Source organism: Theropithecus gelada, chromosome 1, assembly GCF_003255815.1.
Source record: "Theropithecus gelada isolate Dixy chromosome 1, Tgel_1.0, whole genome shotgun sequence".
Taxonomy (NCBI): Eukaryota; Metazoa; Chordata; class Mammalia; order Primates; family Cercopithecidae; genus Theropithecus; species Theropithecus gelada.
Genome location: NC_037668.1, coordinates 194,772,869 through 194,792,828, shown reverse-complemented (window position 1 = coordinate 194,792,828; position 19,960 = coordinate 194,772,869). Strand labels below are relative to the sequence as shown.

Genomic DNA, 19,960 nt, shown 5'->3' with positions numbered 1-19,960 from the left:
ATCTGCTCCTGATATTTGAGTGACCATGACAGCATTCCCAATAGGGATCTCACCAAGCCTCAGAAGATACCCTTGTCCTTTTTGAAAATCATATACGTCCTTGTGCATACATGCCTATGACAGAAGAATCTTGGATTAACAGGGGAGACACATAGGGAAAATAAGAGTAAGCTTTTATTTGCTCAGGGCAAAAACTTAATGTCTCATAATTCAATGTGCTAGTCCATGACTGATCGCACTTTTTTCCATTGCTGCAGAAGAAGCAACATGGCATAATGGAAAAACCCCAGGTTTTGAGGCAGGTGGCTCTGGGCTTAACTAGTAGTGCCTCAATTTACTAGCTAAGTGACTTTATGGAAGTTACTTAATATCTTTCAGTCTATTTATTCATCTGTAAAATAACACATTTCTTTTGCAGAGTTGTGAATAGGTAGATTTTACAGTGGGTAAAACACATATATACTTTATATATTCTAGATTCCTTGTTTGATTATAAAATTTCTATCCTGTGATAATGCTAGGGAGGATTCTATCTTAAAACTACTTAAAGTGTGTGTGGTTTTTTTTTAAGTTGGGGATGCAATTCTCAGTCATATATACAGAAACGCTAAGCAGCATTGTTCTCAAATAAGCATCAACTACAGTGATTGTCTGGTCCCTCTTAGGAAGAAAACTCAATAGGGCTAGCTTCATGGGCATGCTTCCTAAGCAGTCACAAAGGACCCTATGTTTAGAAGGGCTCCATTTTTTGGTTTAATGCTCTGCTGTTGACATGTTGAAATTCGTAATAATTTTTGAATAACGGCCCCACATTTTCATTTTGCACTGGGCCCTGCAAATTACACAGTCGGTCCTGAGACTTAGGAAGGAAATTCTCTGCTGCATGCATGCTTCCTCAAATTTATAAGAAAAAAGATGTCATATATGAAGGCATATTCTATCTTTTTTTTTTTTTTTTTTTTTTTTTTTTACGCAGTCTCACTCTGTCGCCAAGGCTGGAGTGCAGTGGCGCAACTACGGCTCACTGCAAGCTGTGCCTCCCAGGTTCAGGCAATTCTCCTGCCTCAGCCTCCTGAGCAGGTGGGATTACAGGCACATGCCACTAGGCCAGGCTAATTTTGTATTTTTAGTAGAGGTGGAGTTTCACCATGTTGGCCAGGCTGGTCTCGAACTCCTGACCTCAGGTGATTCACTCCCTTCAATCTCCCAAAGTGCTGGGAGTACAGGTGTGAGCCACTGCACCTGGCCAGCATGCTCTATCTTAAAAATAGGCATTAGGCCTGGTGCAGTGGCTCATACTTGTACTCCCAGCACTTTGGGAGGCCTAGGTGGGAGGGTCACTTGAGGCCAGGAGTTTGAGACCAGCCTGGGCAATGTAGCAGACCCCATCTCTACAAAAATAAAAAATAAAAATAAATTAGCTGGGTGTAGTGCTGTGTACATTAGTCCCAGCTACTCAAGAGACTGAAGCAAGAGATTGTTTGAGCCTAGGAGTCCAAGCCTGCGGTGAGCTTTGATCATGTCACTGCACTCTAGCCTAGGAGACAGAGTGAGACCTTGTATTTAAAAAAATTTTTTAAAAAAAGGTATTAGCATTTATGCTTTTGGTTTCAAAGGATAAAGTTAATTCTGAGTTGGTTTTGTAGCATCTAAATGAAATGGGTTACACATTTATACATGTAAGCATATTAAAGATTGGAAGTTGAACCAAAGGGTAACAAGAGCATTCTTGCTCTCCAACCAAGGCTCTCCAACCAAGACAGCCAAGTAGCAGTGAACATCGTGTTTAATAGTATTCTGCAGCTAGACTACTTGGGTTCAAATCCCAGCTCTGCTTACTAGCTGTGTAACTTCGGGGAAGTTACTAAATCTAACTATGCCTCGGTTTGCGATTTCATTGGGTAATTGTGAGGATTTTATAACTTCCTACATATAAAGCTCCGACAACACTGATTGACACAGTCAGTGTTCAATAAGTACAATCTCTTATTATCATCTACAGAGTAGAACCTAGCAGAGTTTCAGTTTCATTTGGAAAGATACAGTTGCTACTTTAGGGGATTTAAAAATCTTTCAGTCTAAAATAATAAAGATAACCAATTTTATTGACATTGTGAGTTTTACAAGTCTTAGAATCATACTCATCTGAGAATGTTTACACTTTTTAAAATTTTTTGATGAGAATTATCAGTAGAAAAGCAACTGAGAATAAACACGTAAGTGTAAATCAATCATTTGTATTTGTATGCATATATTACTTTATTCATTTAACAGTTATTCATCGAGTGCTTGTTACATGCTGGGTTCTGTGTTAGCTGCTAGGCGTAAGTCAGTGAAGGCATTTATTTTACCAAATAGCTCATCATGTAGTAGAGAGTACAGAACTGTAATCAAGTTACAATTACAGTATGAAAGAATAAGTACCAGGTATAATGAAATCAAAGGGAATGCCCCTAACTCATTTGTGAGGCAGAAGGCAATCAGGGAGGGCTTCAAAGAGGAAGGAATATTTAAGATGAGCCCTAAAAGGTCATCCAGAGTTAATTATGTGAAAAGGGAGGAGCAGTACAGACAAAGTCCTGGGATTGTTGCACAAGGTTCAGCATGACTGGAATGTAGAGTGTGAGGTGAAAAAGTAATGACATTAAAGACTGAATTCACAGAGAAGGGCTAAATTATTGACTTTGTATGCAGTGTAAGGAGCACAGAACTTATCTTGAGGTCACACCAAATAGTTAAATTTTTAAGGAGTTGAAACCCATGATTAAGTTAGAGTTTAGAAAATTTACTCTGACTGCACTATAAGCAATTGATTGGATGGGGGAAATTATTGTAGGCAGGAAGATAGAAGGCTGTGAACTAATTCAGGTGAGAGATGATAAAGACTTGCTAAGGTAGTGATAATAGTAATTGTAATACATTGATGAAGTCATAGGCACCAAGGAGGTACAATCAACTGGACATTGAGGAAGAGGGAGGAGGAAGTAGTAGAAATACTCACCAGATTTCAGGTTTGGATAATTGTGTGTGATTTAAGAGGTGGCATTTAAGAGGAGGAGTAGGATTTGGAAGAGTGAAGGCTTAAATCATAATGAATTTAGTTTGGGACATGATGAGTTTGAATAGCTTTGGAAAATAAATAGAAATATTCACTAGGCAGGTAACTATATAGTTTGAGTTTGGGCAAGAGTTATTGGTTTAGAAAAATATTTTGAGAATCATTAGCATAGAGATGAAAAATGAAGTTATGAAAAGAAGAAAATATGTTTAGAGTGATAAGAAGTCAGGATTGGGACAGGATCCTGAATCAGACAGAGGCAAATAAAAGAAAAATAATGCACAAAGACCAAGAAGTAGGCAAAAGGATAGAGGGAAAACCATAAAATCTTTAGATATCAAAGAATCTAAAGAAAAATAAAGTGCTTCAAGAAATGGGAAGTTACTAAAAATATCTGAATGTACAGACAATTTGATAAGGTAAGGATCGAGTCATTGCCTGTTGAAGTCTGCAACAAGGGCATAGCTGACCTAGCTAAGAACCCTGTAGTTAAGTAGGAAACCAGCTTTCATACCATTAAAGTATAAATGGGAAATGAGGAGAAAGACATGAGGGGTTCCTGTAGATAATAGTGGCTGCCAAAATTTAACCTATCTACACATTCAACTAAGAACAACGGAAATAAAAAATAAATAAAATCACCCACATAATAAGAAAATAGAGAAGATGTAAAATCCGATTAACATGTAATTGGAGAAATAATCACCCAAGATTAGTAGAGTAGGCTCCAGAACTCACAGTGGAGCTGAGAGTCAGTCAAGGCCTTGGAAGAAGCAAAGAAAACTTAGTGGGGTCCTTGCAGTGGTAGAACACAGTTAACATCAATTAAGGGCTGTTTCATAAGGCACAGGACCCATTCTGAGTAGGAAATACTAAAAACAAAAAAGAAGATGTGGTGTATCCAAGTATTGGATACTTCGGAGTCAAAAGAAAAGAACTTGGAAAGCATGCAGGAACAGGCTTTGGAAGACAGGAAAATATTTTAGAAGCTAGAAATTTATTTGGAGGCTGGATGGTGAAGGTAAAGCAGAAAGAGTGTAAAGCTAAGGTTTTTTATGGCATCAACCTGTTACTTGTTTTCTGTCTAGTCTGTTCTTTGTCTTTTTCTGTATTTTTTGGAACTATTTTTAATGATTTTATTTCCTCTTCTTTATTGGCTTGTTAGCTGTAACTTTGTGGGTTTCTTTAAATTTTAGTAATTGCTTTAAGGTTTATAGTATACATCTTTAACTTATCACAGTCAACCTTCATGTGATAGATCACTTCACATATACTGTAGTGTCCAGAGCTGCGCGCCCCGGCCATAGCAAATAATAACTGACGATTAAAAACGCCTGAGCTCTATTCATTTCCACTCCATGCCTCCTCCCTAGATTTACCTTTTTCCCTGATCTGCTGCCTCATATGCCAGCACAAGATGGTGCTCTTCCTGCTTCTTCTTCACCTATTTTTCCCACGCCCGCGAAAATTGTTACTTTGTAGCGCAGGCGCCATCCTGCGCCCGGGAAAGTTTCCAACTGACAGCGCAGGCGCAACATGACGTCCGACCAGAGAAACCAATACCTACCTGGCCACGCCCTCCGTGATGAGATCATCTCCGCCTCTGGCCCAACCCCTTCCCCTCCAAGTGTATATAAGGCATTGCATTACCGCCATTAAATGAGACTTGATCAGAGCACTGTCTTGTCGCCATTTCTCGTGTCTCTTGTTCCCCAAATTCCCACTCCCTCCTCCAGGGCCTGCTTCGACGATCCCGCGGGCCGGGATATGTGGCGCCCGAACAGGGACCTGGAAACGAGGGACTCCGTGAGGAAGAGGACGCCAAAGGATGGTCGACCGTTAACAAAGACAATAGAAAGTAAACTCTTCCGATCACCGCGGGAACCTGCCGCGTCTGAATTGAAGGTAAGTGGCGCGTCCGAAATGGGACAAGAATTAAGTCAGCATCAAATTTATGTAGGACAATTAAAAGAGGCTTTAAAGATACGAGGAGTAAAGGTTAAAGGTAATGATTTGTTTAAATTTTTTGATTTTGTAAAAGACACTTGCCCTTGGTTCCCACAGGAAGGAACCATTGATATTAAAAGATGGCATAGAGTAGGGGATTGTTTTCAGGACTATTATAATACTTTTGGGCCAGAAAAAATTCCTGTGACCGCCTTCTCTTATTGGAACCTCATTAGAGATTTAATAGATAAGAAGGAGGCCGATCCGCAAGTCATGGCTGCGGTCGCTCAGACAGAACATATTTTAAAGGTTAGCTCCCGCTCTAACCTCGCGAAGTCTCCGCAAGATACGGAGGAGGATCTCATTTCCCTCGAAAGTGATCATAAGGAAATTAAGTCTCCTTCAGTAACAGATAAAGAAATGCCACACGAAAACAAACCAAAAAAATACCCAATTTTACAGATGCTTCAAAAAGAGGAGGAAATTAATAAGCCTAATCAATCAGACATAAATTGGGATGATTTAGAGGAAGAGGCAGCTAAATATCACAACCCTGATTTGCCTCCCTTTACTTCATACCCGCCCCCATATAATAAGACACATAATGAGGCTTCTGCGCCCATTGTTATGGCAGCAATAGATCCCAAAGAAGAATTAAAACAAAAAATTGCTCAACTAGAAGAACAAATTAAACTTGAAGAGTTACATCAATCATTGATAATTAGGCTCCAAAAGCTAAAGACAGGAAATGAAAAAATACCCAACTCAGACGCTATGGAGGGTTCCTTGCGCCCACCTCAGCGGCTTGGACAACATGTTCCAAGAGGGGGGTTGGTTGCTAGCTGACATAGAGAAGACTCCTCCCCCAAAGACGTTTTTCCGGTCACTGAAACCATAGATGAACAGGGACAGGCTTGGAGGCATCATACTGGATTTGACTTTACTATCATAAAAGAGTTAAAGGCTGCTGCCTCTCAGTATGGGGCTACTGCTCCATATACTCTTGCTATAGTGGAATCTGTAGCTGAGAATTGGCTCACTCCTACAGACTGGAATACCTTAGTTAGGGCAGTCCTTTCTGGGGGAGACCATTTAATTTGGAAGTCAGAGTTCTTTGAAAATTGTAGAGATACAGCTAAAAGAAATCAACAGGCAGGAAACGGTTGGGATTTTGATATGTTAACTGGTTCAGGTAATTATGCAGACACTCGGGCCCAAATGCAATATGACCCTGGATTGTTCTCACAAATCCAGGCTGCTGCTACAAAAGCCTGGAGAAAACTTCCTGTTAAAGGAGATCCAGGGGCCTCGCTCACAGCGGTTAAACAAGGACCCGATGAGCCATTTTCAGACTTTGTGCATAGACTTATGACCACGGCAGGTAGAATCTTTGGAAATGCAGAAACGGGTGTAGATTATGTTAAACAGTTAGCTTATGAAAACGCTAACCCCGCCTGCCAAGCGGCAATCAGACCTTATCGAAAGAAAACGGATTTAACAGGATACATTCGCCTTTGTTCAGATATTGGGCCCTCGTATCAACAAGGCCTAGCAATGGCCGCCGCTTTTAGCGGCCAAACAGTAAGAGACTTCCTCATTAACAAAGGTAGAGATAAAGGGGGATGTTTTAAATGCGGTAAAAGGGGACACTTTGCAAAAGATTGCCATGAAAACCAAAATAAAAATCCAGAAGTAAAAATCCCAGGCCTTTGCCCAAGGTGTAAAAGAGGAAGGCACTGGGCAAACGAATGTAAATCTAAAACTGACAGTCAAGGAAATCCTTTACCCCCCAGGCAGGGAAACGGGATGAGGGGCCAGCCCCAGGCCCCGAAACAAGCATATGGGGCAGTCAGCTTTGTTCCAGCCAGCAACAGCAATCCATTTCAAAGCTTAGTAGAGCAACCCCAGGAAGTGCAGGACTGGACCTCAGTTCCACCTCCCACATAGTACTAACACCTGAAATGGGACCACAAACCTTAAATACCGGAATATATGGACCCTTACCACCTAACACTTTGGGGCTACTTTTAGGAAGAAGTAGTGTCACTATGAGAGGCTTACAAGTCCTCCCTGGAGTTATCGATAATGATTATGAAGGGGAAATTAAAATCATGGCCAGAGCTATTAACAACATTATTACTGTCCCTCAAGGAGTTAGAATAGCACAGTTAGTTTTGCTACCCTTAGTTAAAACAGATAATAATATCCAACACTCTAATAGAAATATAAAAGGTTTCGGATCATCAGAGATATATTGGGTGCAACCAATTACAAATCAAAAACCCTCTCTAACCTTATGGTTAGACAGGAAGGCATTCACTGGGTTAATAGACACAGGGGCTGATGTAACTATCATTAAACAAGAAGATTGGCCCTCTCATTGGCCTACTACAGAGACTTTAACTCACTTAAGAGGAATTGGACAAAGCAGTAATCCTAAACAAAGTTCTAAATACCTAACATGGACAGATAAAGAAAACAATTCAGGCCTTATTAAGCCATTTGTTATCCCTCACCTACCTGTTAACCTTTGGGGGCGAGATCTGCTCTCTCAAATGAAAATTATAATGTGTAGTCCAAATGATATAGTTACTGCACAAATGTTAACTCAAGGATACACCCCTGGTAAAGGTCTTGGAGAAAACGGTATTTCACAGCCTATACTGGTTTCAGGACAACTTGATAAAAAGGGGTTTGGAAGTTTTTAGCTCAGGCCACTGACATACCTGCACCCCAAAGGTGCGCTGACCCCATTACTTGGAAGTCAGATGAGCCCGTTTGGGTTGATCAGTGGCCTTTACTTAATGATAAACTAAGTGCTGCCCAACAGTTAGTGCAGGAACAACTGGTAGCAGGACATATTGTAGAAAGTAACTCTCCTTGGAATACACCTATTTTTGTTATTAAAAAGAAGTCTGGCAAATGGAGACTCTTACAAGATTTAAGAGCAGTAAATATCACTATGATCCTTATGGGTGCCTTACAACCGGGATTGCCTTCACCAGTTGCGATTCCTCAAAAATATTTTAAAATCATTATTGACCTTAAAGACTGCTTTTTTACAATTCCCCTTCACCCTGCTGACCAAAAAAGATTTGCCTTTAGTCTTCCATCTACAAATTTTAGACAACCAATGAAGCGTTATCAATGGAAAGTCTTACCTCAGGGTATGGCCAATAGTCCTACCTTGTGTCAAAAATATGTAGCTGCCACTATAGAGCCAGTCAGAAAAACATGGACACAAATGTATATTATACATTATATGGATGATATTTTAATAGCAGGAGAAATTGGCGAACAAGTCTTACAGTGCTTTGCCCAACTCAAACAAAAGTTAACAGCAGCCGGACTACAAATAGCCCCAGAAAAGGTACAATTACAAGATCCATACACCTATCTTGGTTTTCAAATTAATGGACCCAAAATCATTAATCAAAAGGCCGTTATACGTCGTGATCATTTAAAAACTTTAAATGATTTCCAGAAATTACTGGGAGACATAAATTGGCTTCGGCTGTACTTAAAACTCACTACAGGGGAGTTAAAAGCTCTTTTTGACATATTAAATGGAGACTCTAATCCAAAATCTCTCAGGTCCATTACTAAAGAAGCATTAATAGCACTCCAACAGGTAGAATATGCCATTGCAACACAATTTGTTACCAGTATCGATTATTCTCAGCCATTAATATTCATTATTTTTAACACAACAATAACCCCTACTGGCTTATTCTGGCAGAACAATCCCATTATGTGGGTACACCTGCCCTCCTCCCCTAAAAAGGTTTTGTTGCCTTATTATGATGCCATAGCTGGTCTAATTATCTTGGGAAGAGAAAACAGTAGAAAGTACTTTGGAATAGAACCCTCTACCATTATACAGCCCTACACTCAATCACACATCCATTGGCTGTTACAAAATACGGAAGCCTGGCCAATTGCTTGCGCTTCTTACACTGGCACAATTGACAACCATTACCCACCTAACAAACTCATTCAATTTTGCAAACTTCATGCATTTGTGTTTCCCCATATTACCAGTAAAGAACCTCTCAATGACGCATTACTAATTTTCACTGATGGATCTTCTACAGGACTCGCCGCGTACACTTACAATAATGTAATCGTTAAATTCCAGACCACTTATACATCAGCTCAGCTGGTCGAATTGCAAGCTATAATTGCAGCATTATCAGCTTTTCCTTGTCAGCCACTTAACATTTACACAGACAGCGCCTACCTGGCTCATTCAATACCCCTCTTAGAGACCGTGCCTCAAATTAAACATATTTCAGACACAGCTAACCTATTTCTACAATGCCAACAACTTATTCAAAAAAGGACTACTCCCTTTTTCCTTGGGCATATTAGAGCACATTCAGGATTACCGGGACCTTTAACTCAAGGTAACGCAACAGCCGACACGGCAACAAAAACCATAGCCACAGTCACTACAGACAATTTGCAACAAGCACAAAAAGCACATGCCTTACATCATTTAAACGCCCAAACCTTAAGGCTTATGTTTAAACTTACCCGAGAACAAGCTCGACAAATAGTTAAACAATGCGCCAACTGCATAACGTATTTACCTGTTCCTCATCTAGGAGTTAACCCCTGAGGACTCATCCCCAACGAAATTTGGCAAATGGACGTTACTCACCACTTAGAATTTGGTCAACTAAAATATATCCATGTATGCATAGACACCTATAGTGGATTCATTATTGCAACTCTCCAAACAGGAGAGGCCACCAAACATGTCATAGCTCATTTATTACACTGCTTTTCTATTTTAGGAATACCCAAACAAATCAAAACAGATAATGGCCCTGGTTATATAGCCAAAACCTTTTTACAATTCTGCAATACCCTACAAATTAAACATACCACAGGCATTCCCTACAATCCCCAAGGACAAGGTATAGTAGAAAGAGCTCATCTGTCATTAAAAACTGTTATCACAAAATTAAAAGGGGGGAGCTGGTACCCCGTGAAGGGTACCCCCAGAAACATACTCAATCATGCCCTGTTTATCCTTAATTTTTTAAATTTGGACAGTCATGGAAAATCGGCTGCCGATCGTTTCTGGCATCCTGAATCTCAAAAACAGTTTGCAATGGTAAAATGGAAAGACCCACTTGATAATTCATGGCATGGCCCCGATCCAGTTTTAATTTGGGGAAGAGGCTCAGTATGCATCTTCTCACAAAAAAATGATGCAGCCAGATGGCTGCCTGAAAGATTGGTAAGACAAATAAATCATAACCATTGTCAGTCCAGGGAAGATAAATCTCCCTGAGAAGTTTCTTCCTTTTTGTTTTTCAGAAAATGAAGCCTAACATGAGATTCCTTTGGAAAATAATCGCTCTATATAGCATAGTGACGGTCTATGCAGGTTTTGGTGACCCTCGTAAAGCAAGAGAATTAATACGAAAACGATACGGCCAGCCTTGTGACTGCAGCGGAGGACAAATATCTGAACCTCCGTCAGACAGAATCACCCAGGTGACTTGCTCGGGCAAGACAGCTTACCTAATGCCAAACCAGTTATGGAAATGAAAAGTGCTGTTTTTACGCCAACAAATCTGGAATCGTCAGAGATAAGATAAAGACTTTACAAGAAGAACTAGAAAAGCACAGAAAAGGCCTGGCCGCCAATCCATTGTGGACTGGACTCGATGGACTTCTCCCCTATCTCCTGCCATTTCTTGGTCCTTTACTTACTCTTCTACTCTTCCTCACTCTCGGGCCTATAATCCTCAATAAGCTTATGGCATTCGTCAGACAACAAATCGAGGCCTTCCAGGCCAAACCTATACAGGTCCATTATCATCGCCTTGAGATGACTGAAAATGGTGAGTCTTATTTGCCTTAATAAGACCACTTCCCCTGTGAGCTGAACTGGACAGTCAATGACGGGTAAGAGGACACTATCTCCATCAGAGCCTAAGACAGGAGGGCCGCCCTTGCTGCTGCCTTATCCCATGACGGGCCTAGAAGGTGGGGATGAGTTGACCCAACCTAAGACAGGCGCAGTTCCCGAGGGGTTGTTTTCTTATCTTAAAATAATAAAAAGGGGGACCTGTCCGGAGCTGTGCGCCCCGGCCATAGCAAATAATAACTGACGATTAAAAACGCCTGAGCTCTATTCATTTCCACCCCATGCCTCCTCCCTAGATTTACCTTTTTCCCTGATCTGCTGTCTCATATGCCAGCACAAGATGGCGCTCTTCCTGCTTCTTCTTCACCTATTTTTCCCACGCCTGCGAAAATTGTTACTTTGTAGCGCAGGCGCCATCCCGCGCCCGGGAAAGTTTCCAACTGACAGCCCGCAGGCGCAACATGACGTCTGACCGGAGAAACCAATACCTACCTGGCCATGCCCTCCGCGATGAGATCATCTCCGCCTCTGGCCCAACCCCTTCCCCTCCAAGTGTATATAAGGCGTTGCATTACCGCCATTAAACGAGACTTGATCAGAGCACTGTCTTGTCTCCATTTCTCATGTCTCTTGTTCCCCAAATTCCCACTCCCTCCTCCAGGGCCTGCTTCGACGATCCCGCGGGCCGGGATACTGTAGCAACCTTAAACATGTATATGTCTCTTTCTCCCATCCTGACATTATTGTAACACATTTTACTTTAATAGATCTTATAAACTCTACATTAACTCTATTAACAACTATATATAACTACATTGCTATTATTTTATTTATAATTTGTTTAATATCAATTTTTTATTTTATCTTATTTCTTTGTTTCTTTAACACAGCGTCTCCCTCTGTCGCCAGGCGGGAGTGCAGTGACACCATCTCGGCTCACTGTAGTCTTGACCTCCTAGGCTCAAGCGATCCTCTCACCTCAGTTTTCTGAGTAGCTGGGACTACAGGCATGCACCACCACATCCAGCTAATTTTGTTTATTTTTTTGTGGAGATGAGGTCTCACTGTGTTGCCTAGGCTGGTCTTGAACTCCTGGGCTCAAGAGATCCTCCTGTGTTGACCCCCTAAATTGCTGGGATTACAGATGTGAGCCACTGCACACAGCCTAAAATTATATTTTAGAGACATTTAAATAATAATAAGAGATTCTTATAGATTTATCCAACAGCTACCATTTCCAGGGCTCTTTGTTCCTTTGTCTAGATACGCGTTTCCATCTGGTGTCATTTTCTTTCCACCTGAAGAAACTTCTTTAACATTTTTGTAGTATGGGTCTGCTGGAGAGTGCTTTTAGCTTTTGTATGCCTGAGAATCTCTTTTTGAAGAAATGTCCTTCATTTCTGAATGACAATTTCAGAAGCTATAGAATTCTAGATTGACAATTGTTTTCCTTCAGCACTTTAAAGATGTTGTTCTACTGTCTTCTCACTTGCAGTTTCTGATAAAAAATCTTTGACCATCCTTAACTTTGTTCCTATATTTGTAATGTATCATTGTTCTTTAGATACATTTACACTTTTCTTTTCATCACTGTTTTTGAGAAATTGGATTATAATAGGATTGGTGTAATTTTCATCATGACTCTTGTCGTAGGTTTTGTTTTTGTTTTTGAGATTCTAGGATTTGTAGATCTATAGTCTTCATCAATATAAAAAAATGGCCATTATTTTTTCAAATACTCTCTCTGTGACCATTCTTTTATTGGGATTCCACTTATACATATATAAGGCCATTAAAAGTTATCCCTCCGTATGCTAATGACCTTTTACTTTTTAAAATTATTTTTTCTTCTGTATTTTATTTTGAAGAGTTTCTATGGTCTTCAGTTTTACTACTTTTTCATTTGTAGTGTCTAATCTGCCATTAATCCCTTCTAGTGTGTTTTTCATCTCGGACAGCAAAGTTTTAATTTCTAAAAGTTTGATTTTTGTCTATATTATGCCTTCCATAACTCTATTTAACTTTTTGGATATATGGAATTCAGTTGATAATGTCCTTTCTTGATAATTTTATTATAATATCTATGTTTATTCTGGGTCATTTTTGTTTGCTTGAAGTTTCTTTTCATTAGAAGTTATATTGCTTTGTATGTTTGACATTTTTGTTGTTGTTGTGTAGATTTCAGACATTGTGAATTTTAATCCGTTGGGTGCTGGACATTTTTATATTTCTATAAGTAGTCGAAGTTTATTCACGGATAAAGTTAAGATATGTGGAAAGAGTTTGAGATAGTTTGAGATTTATGCCTTTGCTTCATTTTGTTTTGGATTGTTTTTCTCAGATGGGACTGGAGACACGCTCAATCTTGGGTGAATTACTCTCCACTACTGAGAGGAGTTCCTTCTGAGTATCCTGTTCAGTGACCCATGAATTTTGAGGTTTTCCAGTCTGCCTGGTAAGCATAGGCACTACTTCCTGCCCAATACATGTAGCAGTCTTTATTTATTTATTTATTTATTTATTTATTTATGTTTTCTCATTAAAATTTTTTAATGGGTCTCAACATTCTGTGACAAATTTTTGGTCAAGTTGTTTCCATTAAAAAGTACTGATTTTAAAAACTAATAACTTAAAACTGTCACACTCAAAAAAGAAAACCAAAGTGGTCCACAAGACATTCTCCTTTCCTTCTGAAGGTTTTACGATGCATTGTTATCATTAACCAGTCTTTTACTACTAAACTTAAATGGCCAATTGCAACAAACAGTTCTGAGACCATTCGTCCACCACTGAGCTGAGATCTGGCCACTGCATTCCAGCCTGGGCGACAGAGCGAGACTCCGTCTCAAAAAATAATAAAAAAAAAAGAGTGGGGTGGGAGGTTTTAGGGATAATATTCATTTAGCCTTCTGAGCTTTCTGGGCAGACTTGGTGACCTTGCCAGCTCCAGCAGCCTTCTTGTCCACTGCTTTGATGATACCCAGCACAACTGTCTGTCTCATATCACGAACAGCAAAGCGACCCAAAGGTGGATATACATGGGCTTGCCAGGAACTATATCAACAGTGGCAGCATCACCAGACTTCAAGAATTCAGGGCCATCTTCCAGCTTTTTACCAGAACGACGATCAATCTTTTTCTTCCACTCAGCAAACTTGCATGCAATGTGAGCTGTGTGGCAATCCAATACAGGGACATAGCCAGCGCTTATTTGGCCTAGATGGTTCAGGATAATCACCTATGCAGGGAAGCCAGCTGTTTCCATTGGTGGGTCATTTTTGCTGTCACCAGCAACATTGCCACGTCTTTAATCCTTTGGGTAGATCTTCCCCAGCCTCAGGTAGTTATCCTACATACATTCACTTAGCTGTATACTTGACAGAAAACCTCTGTTTTTAGAGTTTCCCTTCTACGTCCTTTCCTCTCCAGTAATCTGGCTTAAAACCCTAGCTGCCTTATTCTCTCTGGATTTTTCATTTTCTCCTCAATTCAGGGAATCCACTGGACCCTGCAGGGCTCCCACTTCCTGAATGGGGGCCTGGAAGCTCTCTTAAAGGCATAAGTTTGATAATCATGTGACTCATCTTACTTGTTTTCCATCTCTTGGGTAACTCTGTCCTTTGTTGTCTCATATTCAGTGTCTTGAAAATTGTTTCATACAGATGGTTCAATATATTTTTTGGTTATTAGTCCTCCTTGGCCAAAAAGAGAAGTCTAAAACTCACAATTTTCTTTAAAATATATTCCTTAGCCCTGTTCACTTAAGATGCCTAAAAAAAATCTTCCTGGTGACAATAAATAACATAGTGTCCAGATTTTTGCTTTTACTCTAATTTCCACTAAAAAATCAGGGTGTTTTGGTAAAATGATTGATTCTGCGTCATGATTTGGGAAATGACAAGGTTATCCTGAACTTTTCTGTGTTAGAAAGCAAGAGTTCAAAGACTATAGGGATGTGTCTAGTCGAAGGCGGTTCCACAGAACAAATCATTGGAGGTGGTAATTATATAAAAATATTGTTGTGTAAATTGGTAAATAAATGAAAATGATGTTTACTCAATTTTAGAAGAGAAACTGTTGTTTTGTTCTAGTTGATAAAAATTTTTTTCTCTTATAGAAAAATGCCAACTAGTAAACATAAAAACATTATAGTATTGGGAGAAATATTCACTGTCTTGCAACTCCATAATAAAATTATTCATTGTGGTAATGACTATCAAATGTACTAAAACCATTACATAAAATGTTAATTAAGAATGATACATTAACATGGAGCCAGACAGTTTACTGTCTTATTGTAAAAATTAGAAAAAAATAACAGTGGAAGGAGCTGACTCTTAACATCTCAATCAAGTGCTCAAACTTGGCATCACCAATAATAAGACAATATGGATTTCATGTGCCACCTGATGTAATACAATATGAAGTGCTCAGTATTCTTCTTAAGATATTCTTATTAAACATGTTTAATCTGAAGCTAATTATTCATTTAAATTTCCAGTTCACAGGAATATTGGAGATAAAAGAAAAAAAATGGCATCTAGATGGAAACAATCAGTCAAGCAAATTCAGATTTTAGAAGTTCCACAAGATGACTGATCCAGTCTCTTCAAAAATTCAATGTTATTCAAAAGAAAAAAGGTATTGGGGCTCTTCTCAATTAAGAGGGACTAAAAAGATATAATGACCAAATACAATAGGTAAATCTTAATTGGATTTTTTTGTTCAGGAAAAAAACCAAGTAAGATATCTTGTGGACAATTGGGGGTTATTTAAAAATGAACTAGTATTACGGTTTATTAGGGATTTATATTTAATTTTCTTTAGGGCAATAATATGGTTATATAAGAAAATGTTCTTATTTTTAAGAAATGTACAAATGTCTTTATTTTCAGGAGTGTCATGATGTCTGCAAATTACTTTGAAATGGCCAAATGTTAATATTTTTCGATCTAGATCTTTGACCTTGAATATATTTTATTATTGCTTCACTCTTGTCTGTTCATTTAAAATGTTTCATAATACAATGTTTAATGGGGAGAGAACATATTCTACTAAACATTTTAATACCTAGAAAATTGCCTTAAGGAATTAATGACAAATGGTGGCAAAAATTTTTACCATCAGAATGTTCCTGATGAAATAACTTAAGTATATGACAATTAGAAATGCAGAAAAATTAGCTCTATGTTCTCAAAATAAAAATATTAATCCCAACAGGACTTTTTGGCAGATTGGTTCTAGAATTTATGTGGAGCAGCAAAAGACAAAGAATAGGCAATTTATTTCTCAAAAGGAAGAAAGAGAGAAAAAAACTTTATTGTAAAGATTATAAAGCTATTTTAAAGTTTAAAAGGTATAGTGTAGGAATGAATTGTTAACTGATTGAACAAAATAGCTCACAAAACAGAGTATACATAAATGGAATTTTGATATATGATGTAGGCAGCATAACAAATTACTGGAGAAAGAAGAAACTATTTAGCAAATGAACTGGAACAATTGTAATTCATATGGGAGAAAAATAATTTGGAGCCCTACCTCAAACCATACACAAGAATTGATTCCAGATAGATTGAGAACCCAAATGTTGAAAAATGTTGTGAAGGAAAGAAAGAAGGTGAAGCCAGAGGAAAACATTAGTTTGGGATATTTGTTTTTGTTTTTTAAAATAGGAGAAACTGATAAAGATTCTGAGAAGTATGGAGTAGAAAAGGAAATACAGAAAAGAGGAGGAAGAGAACCCCTAAAAAGCATATGGCAATTGGACAAATAGTAAGGTGCTGCCATAGAGCAAATATTTAGTAATTACTAAATTAATGGATTAACAAAGAAAGAAAGAATTCTCTTAGGTAGAATATGCAGAAATTGATTCAGATCCGTAGTTTTTTGTTTTGTTTTGTTTTCTGACAAGTATGAATGTGGAATCAGCAGATGTAGCTACTGATAACCTTGCTTGGATTTGCGACTTTTTATGTCAGGTTTTAGAAACAGGCTGTAAACCAGTGGAAAATAACCCACTGTGGCTAAAAAATTAAACATAAACTTTTCAGACTCATTGGAAACAGTGTGTGGATACAAAAAAATATGTACTGTAACCAGAGAAAAAGAAGGCTACTTAAGAGATAACTCTCCAATGAGTATCTTTTGTTTCTTTGTTTATTGTTGATGTTGCTGTTATTGTTTTTCTAAACCTTGGCACCAGTATGCTATCTTGAGGGAGAGTATTCTCAGGAGATCTAAAATGGCATGTGTACTATTCAAAAATAGCAAAGATATGGAATCGACCTAAGTGTTCATCAGTAGATGGACGGATAAAGAAAATGTGGTTGGTTAGCTACATGCAGAAGATTGAAACTGGGCCCCTTCTTTATACTACATACCAAAAAATCAACTGAAGATGAGTTAAATACTTAAATGTAAAACTTAAACTATAAAGACCCTGGAAGATAATCTAGGAAATACCATTCTGAACACAGGATCTGGCAAAGATTTTATAACAAAGACACCAAAAGCAACTGCAACAAAAATGAAAATTGACAAATGGGACCTACTTTAACTGAAAAGCTTCTACACAGCAAAATAAACTATCAACAGAGTAAACAGACAACCTACAGAATGGGAGAAAATATTCTCAAAGTATGAATCCAACAGAGATCTAATATCCAGCATCTATAAGGAACTTAAACAAATCAACAAGCAAAAAACAAACAACCAGATTAAAAAGTGGGCAAAGGACATGAACAGATACTTTTCAAAAGCAGACATATACACGGCCAATGAGCATTTGAAAAAATGTTCAACATCACTAATCATTAGATAAATGCAAATTAAAACCACAATAGGATACCATCTCACACCAGTCGGAATGGCTACTATTAAAGAGTCAAAAATAATAGATGCTGGTGAGGTTGCAGAGAAAAGGGAACACTTATACACTGCTGGTGGGAAGGTAAATTAGTTCAGCCACTGTGGAAAGCAGTGTAGCAATTCTTCCAAGAACTTAAAACAGAACTACCACTTGACGTAGCAATCCCATTATTGGGTATATACCTGAAAGAAAATGAATCATTCTATCATAAAGACACACACACACATATGTTTATTATAGCACTATTCACAATAGTAAAGAAATAGAATCAACCTAAATGTCCATCAATGGTAGACTGGATAAAGAAAATGTGGTACATCTACACCATTGAAAACTATGCAGCCATTAAAAAAATTGAGATCATGTCCTTTGCAGTGACATAGATGGAGCTGGAGACCATTATCCTAAGCAAAGTCATGCAGGGACAGAAACCCAAATACCACATGTTCTCACTTATAAGTGGGAGCTAAACGAGAACACGCGGACACAAATAAGGGAAACAACAGATGCCAAAGTCTACATGACATTGGAGCGTGGGAGGAGGCAGAGAATCAGAAAACAAAGATTATGTCCTTTGCAGTAATACGAATGGAGCTGGTGGCCATTATCCTAAGCAAACTCATGCAGAAACAGAGACCCAAATATCGCATGTTCTCACTTGTAAGTGGGAGCTAAACGAGAACATGTGGACACAAAGAAGGGAAACAGCAGACACCAGGCCTCCATGAAGATGGAGGGTGGGAGGAGGGAGAGAATCAGATAACTACACATCAGGTACTATGCTTATTACTTAGGCGATGAAATTATCTGTACGCCAAATATCCATGATACAGTTTACCTATACAAAAACCTGCACATGTACCCCTTAATCTAAAATAAAAGCTTTTAAGAAAATGGTTGAAAAGGTAAAGTTTATGTTTTCATATTTTACCAATGAATTTTTAAAATAAAAAATAATAAAATTTTACCTTAAGAAAAGAAAATGTGGTATGTGGTATATATACACAATGGAATCCCATCTGGCCATATTTGCAGCAACATGGATGGAACTGGAGGTCATCATGTTAAGTGCAATAAGCCAGGTACAGGAAGACAAATATCACATTTGTCTCATAAATATCTCATTCCTATGTGGGAGCTAAAAAAGTGGATCTCATGGAGGTAGAGATAGTTACCAGAGGCTGGGAACAATGTGTGTGAGTTAGGAGGGGATGAAAGAAGTAGAAAGTTGAGAAATTAGAGTAGCTGCAGACATCGAAAAAGCAGGAAGAGATGGTTGATTTTCTAGCATTCTGGCCCCTAAATGCAATGTTCAGGAGTTTTTGCCTTCAGTCAATGTGTTCTATACCCAAGTTTCAGAAAATTTATATCTGAATAGCCAAATTTAGAGATTTTTTGCTCATTCTTCAGATAGAGGAGCACGGAGCATATTGATTCATGGTTCAATCAACCTGTGAATGAGTATTATTAGGAGGAGGATGGAGAGCTGTTGCCATATGAAAAAAACAACAAATGTGTATATGCTCCAGACCCTTGATGATCTTAATATCCACAAATTTATTCCTGTTTACTAACCCTCAATAAGGATTTAACCTAGCATTACGTTAGTATTCCACAAACAATGAAAATATGTTCATCTTCTCTCTAAAGGTGGATAACTCCAAACTGCATCCACCTCGAGAATTTCTGAGTAGCAAGTGTTTATCCATGAACTCTGCTATCAACCTGTCTCAGGAGTCTGCAGCCTATGGATTAAGCAAGATCATGCAACAAAATATCACCATGGTTTTCTGTTACAGGGGAGCATATTTGCATTAATACTTATCTTCTCATGTCCCCGAGATTCCCGAGGGACATATATGGACAGTGAGAGCAAGAGTGGTCATGTGCTTTACCCAAAGCAACCAGTGACTAAGTAGTCAAGCCAAGATGTGATACCAGTTTTATTCACTTCTAAAGCTCTCTCTCTCCTTTCCATCCTGGAAAGGTTAGAACAACGAAAAGTAAATGTCCTCCTTGCAGAATTTTAAGAGAAATATGAAAATAGAACTCTAAGGAGAGTTTTAGGTCCTGGAAGACAGGGTAGAAGGCTTAGGGTAGCAAAAACATGGGTAGGGGCTGGGCGTGGTGGCTCATGCCTGTAATCTCAGCACTTTGGGAGGCTGAGGCAGGTGGATCATGAGGTCAGGAGTTCAAGACT

The 19,960-nt window shown here is 38.7% G+C and overlaps 1 pseudogene; it reads right to left on the bottom strand.

The window, feature by feature from the left end:
- Positions 1–13,763: 13,763 nt before the first annotated feature.
- The window catches only part of LOC112633716, a 37,212-nt pseudogene continuing 31,015 nt past the window's right edge, over positions 13,764–19,960 (bottom strand).